This window comes from Lissotriton vulgaris, chromosome 8 (genome assembly GCF_964263255.1).
Source record: "Lissotriton vulgaris chromosome 8, aLisVul1.2, whole genome shotgun sequence".
Classification (NCBI taxonomy): Eukaryota; Metazoa; Chordata; class Amphibia; order Caudata; family Salamandridae; genus Lissotriton; species Lissotriton vulgaris.
Window position 1 is genome coordinate 694,843,196 of NC_141696.1, and position 13,666 is coordinate 694,856,861.

Consider the following 13,666-nt stretch of genomic DNA (forward strand, 5'->3'; position numbering starts at 1 on the left):
ACCAGGAAGAGCTCCTGAACAAGGATCGACCATCACTGAACTGCTATCCTGATACCGAGGCACTTGAACTTGCAAAATTCTCTGATCCCACTGTGCCATCCAGAGAAGGGTATTTCCTGCGTCGAAAGGAGGGAGATTCGGCTAAGTAGACCACGGACTAAGTTAAATCTCAGAACGGTGACCTAAACACCACCAAGGGTTACCCGGAGAGAAGCTAAACGAAGTCTGTGGTTCTGCCCGCCTCCGAGCACCTTGAAGATGATGGAAGCGCCAGATAAAAAGATGATGTAAGCGCCAAATAAGAAGATGATGGAAGCAACTGGAAATACCCACTACAGGAACCCAAAGACTGACAATATGCACAAATCAAAGACAATCGCCTTCTTCATTGTCTTCCTCTTTTGCCTCCTCCTCATGACTTCCTTCTGGATCTTGGAGGAAAGCACACCTGCTCATCAGATATTGCTAACCACTGCGCAGCCTACTACCATGAAGGAACATTATTTGATCTCGCTCTCTCCTCAACCCAGAGAAAGGCGAAAGGAGTTCTGGAACAACTCCTTTGTGCAGCTACTGCACCAGCACAATCTCACCACCAAAGCCACCAACTGCTGGATCTGTGGGTTGCTACCCCACGCCACTGGACATTCGATACCTTTCATCCCTTCACCCTTCTCAATTCACGGCTCCTGCCTTGCTTGGCTGATCCTCCTGCAAGAAATCTATAAGGACAATGCCACCTCCAGCAAAACCATGACGCATTTCTTTCATGAGGTCTGGCGAAACAAAACAAAGACACATTTCTGCCCGCAGACCTCCAATGACTCTATCCACATGGACATCCCTGCTAAAGAACGAATTGAAATGCAGGTGTTCAACAATCCAACCAGACCCACCTTCTCCTACCTACGGAAACAAACGGCTGCCACTCTGACTGTGGCTCTGTCTGTCATCAACGTCACAGGCCACATGTGCATAGAAGGGCTTGGGACACAGCTGGTAGGCCGCAGTGCTTGCCGTTTCACCAGAACTTTGGACTCTACCGATCCACCTTCCTTTGTATCCTCTCCAAACATGTACTTCGTTTGCGGTACAAAGGCTTACACCTGGCTCCCCAAAGGCTGGGGGGGCACTTGTTTCATCTCCTTCATCCTTCCTCCGACCTATGTGGTCCCAGCAAATCACCATAGACAAAAGCGAGCCAAGGACATTGAACAAGCCGACTCAACAGGAGCACAGTTCCTCGACGCTATGAAGGGACTTGTTCCACTCTGGGGCCCGATGGCAAACAGCCGTGCCATCCGGCATCTGACTCAGGCAGTCGAGACAACAATGAACATCACAGCTGGTATCCTTGCTAACAACACAGCCGAGCTTCAAGTGGTCCGCCTGGTGGCTCTCCAGAACCGCCTTGTTCTAGATGTGGTTCTTGCGGACCGTGGTGGAGCATGCCGCATTATTGGGTCCAGCTGCTGTACATATATACCAGACAACTCACCCTCAGTGTACAAGGCCATCGAACACCTCCACAGACTGTCTTCAGAAGTCCACCAGGAGCAGGAAGAATGGTCGCTTGGTGGATGGTTCTGGAGTACTGTTAAGAACTGGGGCTGGAGACTGTTTACCATTATCCTGATTCCTGTAGTTGTAATATGTGGATTATGCTTAGGAATTCAATGCCTGCCGCCTCTGTGTTCATTATGTACGAATTGTGTTTGCCCTAAGACTGTGGACTTTGGAAATGAACGAATGGGAGCATTATATGATGCCGAGGTTAGGAATTTAATGAAGATCGACATTGAGTAGACAAGCTGGCTAGATATGTTGAAAAGGGAGGACTGTTAAAACTTAGGCTGCAGCGTCAACATTATCGGCGCCATCTTGCTCCCTTTTCGAGCCCATTCGTGCGCGTAAGCGGCAGCCATTTTGAGTGCCATGGCCTCTCTGCCCATCGCTGATAGCCAGCGCGTCTCTCTCTCTCTCTCCTGACCTTGCAAGCATCCCCCGCACGCTGACAGCCGCCGCTCTCGCATGCCTTGGGTCATAAACCCCTCTTCAGCGCAGCTCTGCCTCGGAACCCCATCCTGTTCCCAGCGCGACACCTCCCTTCATTCCTTTCATGGTCCCAGGTCCTTTGATAAAACCCCCCTTTCCTGTGTGCCCGTTTGTCTTACTCGTTCCCAGGCCACCACCTGGCCCTGCAGATACTGTTTATTGCCCCCCTGTACAGTAGAAAGCTTCCCCCATCAAAGGATCCTCGAGTTGATCAAAGCCCCCACCCTATGAGATCCGATCAACCTCATACATTCCGTGAATCGGCGAAATGTCCAGCTGCGCGATAATCATCACCTGTTGTGACCGGGGTGGGGACTCCAACTGTAAATGTGTGTGGGAACGGGCCTGAAGGGGGAGATTCCGAGGATGTCTTTTCATACATCAAAGTATTGACAGAGATGTGTTTCACACAATAAAGCAATAAACTTGTGTATAAGAGGCCAGGTCTCAGAGATGCGGTTAGAGCACCTCGAGAAGATACCCTGTTGTCTGATTTGATGTGTTCTGCTCCGTCGGAATAAAACTTCTGTTTCCTGCCTTCCAGTCTCCAGCGCCTGCCTCTTTGTTTGGTAACTTGAGTGGGTATAGAGGCGGTTAACGCCGGGCAACTCTGAAAAAGGTCATCGGCCCTACCTTTTTCCACACTATGGTTGTCTGTCATAGACTTCACAATGTAAAGCCCCTTGCTATTGTGTTTGTCAAAGTATTTACTATGCAAGCCATTACCAATTGTTTTTGGTCAGCAGTTCAATGAAAAACTCACTCCTATATTTGCAAGAGCATTCACAATGTGAAACCTATTCCTACTATATTGGTCCGGAGGGGGGGGGGGGGGGGGGGAAGGGTTACACCGTGCAAATCCCCACCCTTCAGCATTGGATCTGGGGTCTGTGTAACAAAATGCATGTGTACAGGCCTTCAAACCATGTAATAGCAATCACCCAAGGTGAACTACTGGCTTTGACAACTCCTTTCACATAAAATAATTCAGGCTTACTGCATTTGTCATGACTTCTCAGATCAGTGCTGCGGAATCTGACATTAATTTTATCCTGCAGTCTCAGGCCTACATACAGCCTTTATAGCTGAGGTCACCATAACCAACTCAGGCCTACGGTATGGAGGAGCATAATCTGTTTAACACATACACTCTTTGTCAATGGAAGGACACAACTTCTGCCCAATCAAATGCAACAATTAAGGATATCAACCAGAGGAGACCCATGCAAAAACAAACATAATACCCACAGCTTGAAATGGACATCTAAAAGTGCAGTACTATTATCTTCAGTATTGAGAAGTGCTGCTACTCTCACCTTAAAGTGTTGCGCAATCCCGAGAAGTGCTTGTACGCTGCATGTCCACACGTGTCTGTCCATTTAAAGCACTAATCGAGGAATGAGGACACTTGGAACAGGTCGTCGACTCTCCTCCTCCGTTTCTGGCCCCCATAGCGTGATCCTGTAAGTGACCCTCCCCCTCCCCACTCTCCACGAGGTTTCAGTCCCAGAGTTCTCAGGTTTTTAAAACTATCTACTCACTGAAAAGTAATTCCCCCCTTTCATGATGTCACGGGAATGCAAGTCACCGACCCCTGGGGGGCCAGGCTGTAGGAAGTGCCATCAGGGAGGCGGGGGAGAGCTCAGAGCATCCAGAACAAAATACAATCTGAGGACATAAGGAAGTAGGACCGCGGGGTCACGGCTGGAGGGACAGGAGTGCAGCTCCCGCTGTGCAGTGCGGTACACAGACAAAATATCGCGTTTTAAATTTCGATATACAATTATATCGAAGTTTAATTATCGAAGGGACATAATATAGAAGGTAAGTAATATCGACACTCTTAGTATCGATATTAGTAATATCGAAGTTTTAAATATCGATGTCAGGAATATCGAAGTAAATAATTTCGATGTTACTAATATCGATTTTTAAATAAATTTTGTGTATATTATATTGTATTTATTATGTTTAATAATTTATTTTTAATGTAATTTAATTAAATGTTGTCTTTTAGTACTGTAGCGGGTTGTGGATTTATAGGGGAATAGGGTGGGAAGTAATTTAATTATGTTAAATTAATTATTAATTAGTAGGAATTATTAATTAATTAATTGAGAATTATTTTTAATTAATTTTAATCAATTGATTAATTGATAAATATGTTCTGTAGCGGGTTATGGGCTTATAGGGGAATAGGGTGAGAAGTAATTTAATTATGTTAAATTAATTAATAATTAGTAGGAATAATTAATTAATTAATTGAGAATTATTTTTAATTAATTTTAATTAATTGATAAATATGTTCTGTAGTGGGTTATGGGTTTATAGGGGAATAGTGTGGGAAGTAATTTAATTATGTAGAATTAATTATTAATTAGTAGGAAGCATACATTAATTGTTATTAATTGGTAAATAATTATAATTAATTGATAATTAATTTTAAATAATTCATTAATTGATAAATGTGTTCTGTTGCGGGTTGTGTGTTTATAGGGGAATATGGTGGGAACTAATTTTAATGTAATTAAGTAATAATGAATTATTTTTTATAAGTATGTTATTTTAACCCCTACGCTATCCAACACTTTCCCTACTGTTGCACTCTCTGGAGTGGGAATAGTAATTTTTACCCCTACGCTATCCAACACTTTCCCTACTGTTGCACTCTCTGGAGTTGGAATAGTAATTGTTAACCCTACGCGATCCAACACTTTCCCTACTGTTGCACTCTCTGGAGTTGGACTAGTATTTGTTACCCCTACGCTATCCAACACTTTCCCTACTGTTGCACTCTCTGGAGTTGGAATAGTAATTGTTACCCCTACGCTATCCAACACTTTCCCTACTGTTGCACTCTCTGGAGTAGGAGTAGTAATTTTTAATCCTACGCTATCCAACACTTTCCCTACTGTTGCACTCTCTGGAGTTGGAATAGTAATTGTTACCCCTACGCAATCCAACAATTTCCCTACTGTTGCACTCTCTGGAGTTGGAATAGTAATTGCTACCCCTACGCTGTCCAACACTTTCCCTACTGTTGCACTCTCTGGAGTGGGAATAGTAATTGTTACCCCTACGCTATCCAACACTTTCCCTACTGTTGCACTCTCTGGAGTGGGAATAGTAATTGTTACCCCTACGCTATCCAACACTTTCCCTACTGTTTCACTCTCTGGAGTTGGAATAGTATTTGTTACCCCTATGCTATCCAACACTTTCCCTACTGTTGCACTCTCTGGAGTTGGAATAGTAATTGTTACCCCTACGCTATCCAACACTTTCCCTACTGTTGCACTCTCTGGAGTTGGAATAGTAATTTTTAATCCTACGCTATCCAACACTTTCCCTACTGTTGCGCTCTCTGGAGTTGGAATAGTAATTGTTACCCCTACGCTATCCAACACTTTCCCTACTGTTGCACTCTCTGGAGTTGGAATCGTAATTGTTACCCCTACGCTATCCAACACTTTCCCTACTGTCGCACTCTCTGGAGTGGGAATAGTAATTTTTACTCATACGCTATCTAAAATGTATTTAGCTTTTTTATTAGTATTATGTTGTTATTAATTGTAATTTATGTGATTATTTTATGTATATAAATGTATTAGTAATTTATTATATTTTTATTTGTTTATAAGTTATGAAAATAATTAATTTAGAGTTATTATTAATGAAAAATATATTATGTAGTATATATTTATTAATTTTAATTTGTATTACATTATGTATTAATTTTAAATATTATAGTACATTTTTAAATATGTTTATTATATTTATAAGTATTATTTTGTTAATATTAGATTTTTATTTAATAAATAAAAAAACGATATTTTAAAAAAATGATATTTTTGTCATTCTATATTTTTTTTCGATATATTTGTACTTACCTTGTTAGGGATAGGATTCCTATATTTTTGATTTAGATATTTTTGTTCCGATATTTTTGTATATCGATATTTGTTTTATCAATATTTTGTCAGACATTCGTGCAGTGCAGCTCATCCTGTGCTCCCAAAAGGCCCTGCCTACCCCCCAGCAACAGGGATTTTTCTACATCAGAGGGAGCTTCTGTGAGCTGTTTAAACTGTGTTTTACTAGGGCCTGTGCACTTTGTTTTTTGCCCAGCAGGGGGAGTAAAGCTTTATTCAAACAGTATTGTTAGATTTCAAGTTAGTGAGGCCCTTTACCTGCTGAAGTCCAAAGTGTGGATTGAGCGTGTCGGTCTCCTAGGAGATTCTGAACAGGAGAAGCAGCTTCCAACTCCCTGCCCAGCAAACCTTGTCGGAGGTTGCTGGGATCTTATATGGTCTGCTAGTGGTTGGTACATGTCTACACTGATTGGTGGTTGTATCTGGTGTTTCTATTGGATTAGGGTTAATGTCTTCATTGGTTAGGTATTTGAGGGTTCTGATTGGTTTCTGGGTCTGTGATTCAATTATTATAGGGTTGGGACTAGGGCTAGGGTTAGGATTTCTATTGGAAGTAGGGACTAGGGCTTCCTATGTTATTGGTTGTTGGGAGTAGGGTGGGACTAGGGCTAGGGTTAGACCTTTAATTGGTAGTAGCGATTAGGGCTTCTGGTGTGATTGGTTGCTGGACTTGGTGCGGGACTTAGAGTAGGGTTAGGCTTTCTATTGGAAGTAGGGACTAGGGCTACCTGTGCCATTGGTTGCATGGACTTATTTTGGGACTACTGGTAGGGCTAGGGCCTTTATTGGACGTAGAGGTCAGAGTTTTTTAACTGATTGGGTGCTTTGACTAGGGCTAAGATTGGCTGTAGGGTCCTGGTCTCCTATTGGTTCTAGATTTTAGGGCTAGTGTTGTGATTGGATAGTGTTAGGGCTAGGGTTCCCATTGGCTGAAGGGGTCACCTGATTACTAGGGCTATAAAAAAGGCCAGGCTTAGGGCGTCTCAGCCCGGGCATCGAGGTTAAGGGCAGAGAGGACAAGGACAGTTTTCTGTTTGAGCCTGTTCGAGACTGGTCGGGACTAGGGCCAGAAATGCTGCCCAATATACATACCTAATTTATGTATCTATATATTTTCAATGTACTCATGGATCTATATATGTATCACTTTCTTCTTATTTAGCATTTCTAATGCACTTCCCTATTTCTCAGCCTATACTTCGCTCAATATATCTTCTAGCCCAACCTTCTGACTCCTCTCAAACTTTTTTCTACTACTCTTTCCAATGTACTACCCTATCTCTCATCCTATACATCTATCAATATATCCTCTACATGCACTCTCTCATTTATCCCAAACCCCATACTACTACTATGATCCCCAAAATAACCTTTCTAGACTCTCCCCTACACTACCCCTCCTTGCATCATCTGACACCTCTTTTACTATACCGATCCCCAAAAACAAATCTTTCTAAATGCTTCCCTCTTTTCTACCCCTCCCCAACCCTTCTCAATCTAAATAACTGACTAACATATCCACCACTAAAATTACTTTCATGTTTCATCAAACTAATTCAACACTAATCCTGATGGGTTCCAGAGTAGCGTGCTACTTGCGCTTCAAAACCCCATCAGGGGTAGCAAGCGCTATATAAATACAAATCTCTTTCCCTTCACTATCCCACCACCTACCATTCTCTACCCAAATACCTGAATAACATATCCACTACTCAAATTACTTCATATTTTACTATACTAATTTTCAACACAAATCCTTTATGGGTTCCGGAGTGGCGTGCTACTCGCCAGAAAAGCGCTTCAACATCCATCAGAGGTAACTAGTGCTATATGAATGCAAACCTTTCTTCCCCTTTTATCCCTCCGTTATCCTTCTCACACCAAATAACTGAATAATATCCACCACTGAAATTACTTCCATATTTCACCATACTAATTCACCACTAATTCTTTATGGGCTTCTGGAGTAGCGTGCTTCAACACCCCATCCGGGGTAACAAGCGCTATATAAATACAAACCTTTTTTCCTCCTCTATCTTTCTGCTATTATTCCAAATCCAAATAACTGACTAACGTAACACCACTTAAAATGTACCTGCATGTTTCACTATACTAATTCAACACTTACTTTTTACATTAAATACTTTATTCGGTATTCTTTGTTAGAAACCATAAAAGTTACACTTTAAAATATAACACATACATTTTAAAACCATGATACAGTAAATGAGATCAGTTATTGTATGGTAGCAGCAGTGATGATGCACGAGGCAGGTAAAGCTAAAAACAACATCAGTGGGCCCAAGTAAAATGCTATGATATTAAAAGCCCAAACATTTTCTATATTTCATTGTACTTTTAAGAAACCCGGCCACATATGGAATACAGTCAGAGTTAAGCAGTTGCAAATGTAAAAGAGCGGGACGTGCTTGAAGAAAATTAAGTCTTTTTAAAAAAGGTAATAAATAGACAGTCCTAGGCATTACATAATATTTACAAAAAAATAGAAAGTGGCGCAAGTCCTGTGGAGACAAATTGTCGCAGCCACAGGGTGATAACAGCATCCCATTGTTACTGCCCCTTGGAACTGCCAGTAAAAAATGAAAAAGGTTCAATCTAAACCTTGTTAATAAAAAGCGCTCATAGGCTGGCAACGGACAAGATAAGTACTGCTCTATATCTGTGGAGGTTTTAAGCATTAAATGTTTCCTCACACTAGGTTTCAGCAGTTCCTTCTCCTCTCTATCCATTTTTTTTATTGTATGAAGGATTGCTTTATAAACATGACATCCTGCCCGGTAATACAATCAGGATTAAGAATTCAATACTAATTTTCTATGGGTCCCGGAGTAGCATACTACTCGCCGAAAAAGCGCTTCGACGCCTCGTCAGGGGTAGTAAGCGCTATATAAATGCAATTACAATACAATACAATGCAGCGCTCCCTTGCGCACAGTGCCTCCTGCTCCCATCAGTGCCAGTGTGGCTAGCGTTTGCCTTCACTGGTGTCCAGACGTGTTAAAGAGTGTGCATGAGCCCTGAGCCTGCTTACATTTTTATTTTATTTTATTTAATGCAATTTTATATAGCGCAGACTTTACCCAAGGGTGTCAGAGTGCTTCGAAATAGAACCAAGTACGTAACATAATGACATTTACATACTTACACGTTACAGGTACAAACGAGTAAGATGAAAAAGTAAATTAAAACAATAGGTGGCAGTCACACAAAGCTCAAAAACACATTAGGATTAGGGTTGTAAAGACATTGATTACATATTTACAACATTGTAAGAACTCCCTTGAGGGACATGAAAGGGGGTGTATTAGTTCTGGAAGTATCTTTGGAGGAGAAGAGAATTCAGGTCAGCTTTAAAGGTCCGGGTAGAGGTGGTGGTATGGAGTTGTGGAGGAAGCGAGTTCCAGATTCTGACCGCATTGCCAGAGAAGGATTCAGCCGTTCATCTTTCCCTTTTGAAGGTGGGGGGCTCAAGCAGTACATTTTCAGCACTACGTGAAGGTCTAGAGCCTCCAGAGATTTTGCATTTATTTGCCAGGTATCGAGGGGAGGAAGTGTGCGAGCCTTTGTGGGTGATACAGGCAGTCTTGTAGATTGAGCTTGCCTCGATGGCAAGCCAACAAAGAGAAGACAAAACGGGTGTGATGCGGTCACTTCTGTTGGCCCCAAAGACAAAACGAGCCGCTGAATGGAGTACCGATTTGAGAGGGGAAAGGTGGGATTTGGGGAGGCCACCAAGCAGAGAATTGGAATAGTCCAATCTAGAGAGAACCAGAGAATGGCCCAAGGTTTTTAGCTCTTGCTCCAGAAAGAAGTGACAAATCCCCCAGAGAAGGCGCAGTTGGTATCGTGCATTGTTTGCAATGGAATTGATGTGGGAGAGTAGACTGAGCCTTTTGTCAAGTATGACACCAAGGCATTTAGCGCTGTCGACAATGATAGGTTTGTTGTTCAGTAAAGTCAGCTTATCCATCCAAGATTGAACAGAAGGAGGAGAGAGTGAGGTAGAGAGGAGGAGAATTTCAGTTTTGGAGGGATTCAGAATGAGTTGATGAGCTAACATTCACTTTTGAATAGAGTTGACAGTAGAGTTGAGGATCGAGATATCTTGAGTGGAGGACACCTTAAGGTAGATTTGGGTATCATCAGCATAGAGGTGGTAAAGGATCACAGATTTACTTAGGAGATTTCCCAATGGTTCCAAGTAAAGAATGAACAAAGTGGGTGCGAGGATAGATCCTTGAGGGACACCTTGACCTACCGCCATTGAAGACGAAAGGCTGCTCGCTATTTTAGATAATTTAACAACTTGACAAGAGGGGCTTTTTGCGCTTATAGTGTTCCTATTAGATGAAAGGTCTATCTGGCTTAGTACTGCTCAAAGGTTGAGATACAGTCCCTTGTCATAAACTGTAGAAATAGGCAAAAGAATTCTGTCTATATAATGAATTTTAAATAATTCTCCTCCTGAGCAATTACTCAAGCAATATCTTAGGATCAATTCACAAAAGGCATCCAATAAATATCAAAACAAGTCGGAAGAAATCAATCCAGTGTATTTCAAAAACTTCTTCTTTATTTTTCTTCTTTTCCAGACACTCAGTACTTTTTCTTTTCTTTTCCTTTGCCAACACGTGTTTCGTCCTAACTAAATATAGTTAACGGACTTCGTCAGGGCTAAAGAAAAATTAAACAATTATAAAAATTACTAAAATTCATAAAAGTTTATATGATAAAGTATCATCAATATAATACTTAACATTTTCTAAAATTCTTTCTGCTGTGCAATAAGAGGTCTATTATGGTGGAACTCACTCTTTGTAATTGCAAAACAGTACAGTTAATAATTCATACGTCTGGAATGCTCCCATCCAGAGACATTATTAGTAGTTTCCATCCTAAAAAAGTCATAATCTCATATTTACAGATTTGTCAAATCATACTATAAAATTTCCAACAAATTCTTGATAAATATGAGATTATGACTTTTTTAGGATGGAAACTACTAATAATGTCTCTGGATGGGAGCATTCCAGACGTATGAATTATTAACTGTACTGTTTTGCAATTACAAAGAGTGAGTTCCACCATAATAGACCTCTTATTGCACAGCAGAAAGAATTTTAGAAAATGTTAAGTATTATATTGATGATACTTTATCATATAAACTTTTATGAATTTTAGTAATTTTTATAATTGTTTAATTTTTCTTTAGCCCTGACGAAGTCCGTTAACTATATTTAGTTAGGACGAAACACGTGTTGGCAAAGGAAAAGAAAAGAAAAAGTACTGAGTGTCTGGAAAAGAAGAAAAATAAAGAAGAAGTTTTTGAAATACACTGGATTGATTTCTTCCGACTTGTTTTGATATTTATTGGATGCCTTTTGTGAATTGATCCTAAGATATTGCTTGAGTAATTGCTCAGGAGGAGAATTATTTAAAATTCATTATATAGACAGAATTCTTTTGCTCGCTATTTTAATCACTTGAGATCTGTCCGAGAGGAATGAAGCAAACCATTTAAGCACTGTGCCTTCGAAGCCCATTCTCTGTTTTAAAGTGTTTAGGAGAGTGTTGTGATTAACAGTGTAAAAGGCTGCAGAAAGGTAATGAAGAATCAGAAGACAAGACTCCCCCGAGTCAAGTACACGCAGGGCATCGTCAATCACTTGCAGCAGGGCTGTTTCAGTGCTGCAGTCTTGCATGAAACCAGACTGGAATTCGTCGAGAAGATTGTTATCCTTAATATGTAGGGAAAGTTGTTTCTCTACACATCTTTCTGTGATTTTCACAAGAAAAGGGAGGTTGGTGATGGGGCAGAAGTTGTTGAGGTCATTCACATCAGCGGAGCGTTTTTTAAGAAGTTGGGTAACCTGTCCTGTTTCAAGGGCACCCGAAGGGAGCCTTGGCTCAGGAAGAGGTTAACCAGACTTGTCCAATAGTAAAGAGTGCGGGTGTAAAAGTCATTGGCAATGTCACTCAGGATGGGGTCGGAAGAATGGTTAAGTGGTTTTGTTTCGAGAATGCATTTGAGGAGGGCATCTTCAGAGATTACGTCAGCGTTCTGCCAAATGACTAGGGATTTGCGATCCTGTAGGGGGGTGGAGTGATTTTACTTTTTCATCAAAGAATATAGCAAATTCTGCTGCTTTTTTTGGAGAAACATCAGGCTTGACGGGTAAGGGAGAGACGATTGTATTTTTGATGAGGTCAAATAGTTTTTTGGGTCTGTTTTTGGCTGAGTCGAGGAGGGTTCTGAAGTGTGACGCTTTTTCATGGAACATGTGTATGAGGCATTTTGATCTTGCTGAGCGCAGAGTAGAGAGATTAGTGGTGGATGGAGATTGTCTCCATTGTTTCTCCAGAAATCCCAGGTTCTTCCTTTCTTCATAAAGATATATATTGAACCATGGGGCAGAAGGAATAGGCCTTTTCTTTTTGCTTTGAAGTGGAGCAACATTATCAATTATGACTGCAAGGTTGGAGAGGCATTGATAGTTGACATCCAAATTTGGGTCTAATATTGGACGTGATAGCATAAGGGAATCACAGAGAATGTCAAGGTCAATGTTTTTGGTGTAACAGAACTAGGTAGTAGTCCTTTTAGGTTGGCCAAGAGGTACAGAGTGAGATCCGTGAAGAGAGAAGGGGATGAGGAAGTGGTTGGACCAGTCTACTGTAATAGGGACAGCAATAGTTAACATATCAGCTTTGGAGAGAACAAGGTCAAAAATTGATCCCTGCAAATGTGTTGGTTCTATGCAGTGTTGGATAAGATCATTAACTGAGAGAAAAGTGGCAAGCCTATTGGCATCTGAGTCTTCCAAGGAGCCCCAGTGGAGATTAAAGTATCCCAGAAAAATCTGTCTGTCACTCTGAGAGTATTGGTCGCTGGTGAAGTCGGTGAGTTCCTCCAAGGAAGAGGAGCAGTCACTGGGTGGATGATATATGGCATGAAATCTGAAAGGGAAGCAGTGTTGTACTTGCAGCTCAAGAGAAAGGCATTCGAAAGTATGGAAGGAGCTGTTAGGAAAAACCTTGACTTGAAGGAAGTTTCTGAAGATAATTGCAACACCTCCCCCAACTGTATCTGTTCTGTCATTTCTAAAGATGGAATAGTCGGTGGGCAGCAAAAGATCAAAAATAGTATGAGAGGTGCTGTTGAACCAGGTCCCAGTGAGGAAAAGAATGTCAAAATTGTGAAGAATGATGGTGTTTGAAATTTCCAGCTTGTGTTTAGTTGCAGATCTGCAGTTGTGGAGCATACAGCTCAACTCTGACAAGACTGTATTGGTGAAGGGGGCGTTTGGGCTTATAGAGGTGATAGGGATAATGTTCCTGTATGAGGGTGCCAGGGTAGAATAAGGCTGATGTTTAGTTCTGGCAGAGGAGATGGTCGGAATAGTGCACAGAGTAGACTTAAGTGGAGAGGAGAGAGGAATGGGGATGGTGCTAGAAGTCTTGTAACTTGCCAGTAAATTAACGATGTCTGCAGAAGACAGATTGTGTGTGACTGTGAGGAGTGAGATGGTGGGGAGATAGCGGAGATGATAGGTCCTAGTTTGTTTTCTAAAGAGAGTAGGGCTGAGCAGGGTATAGGATGCAGGTCACCCATACTGGTAGACATTTTGTAAGACTGCTTGGTCTGAAGAAGCACAAAC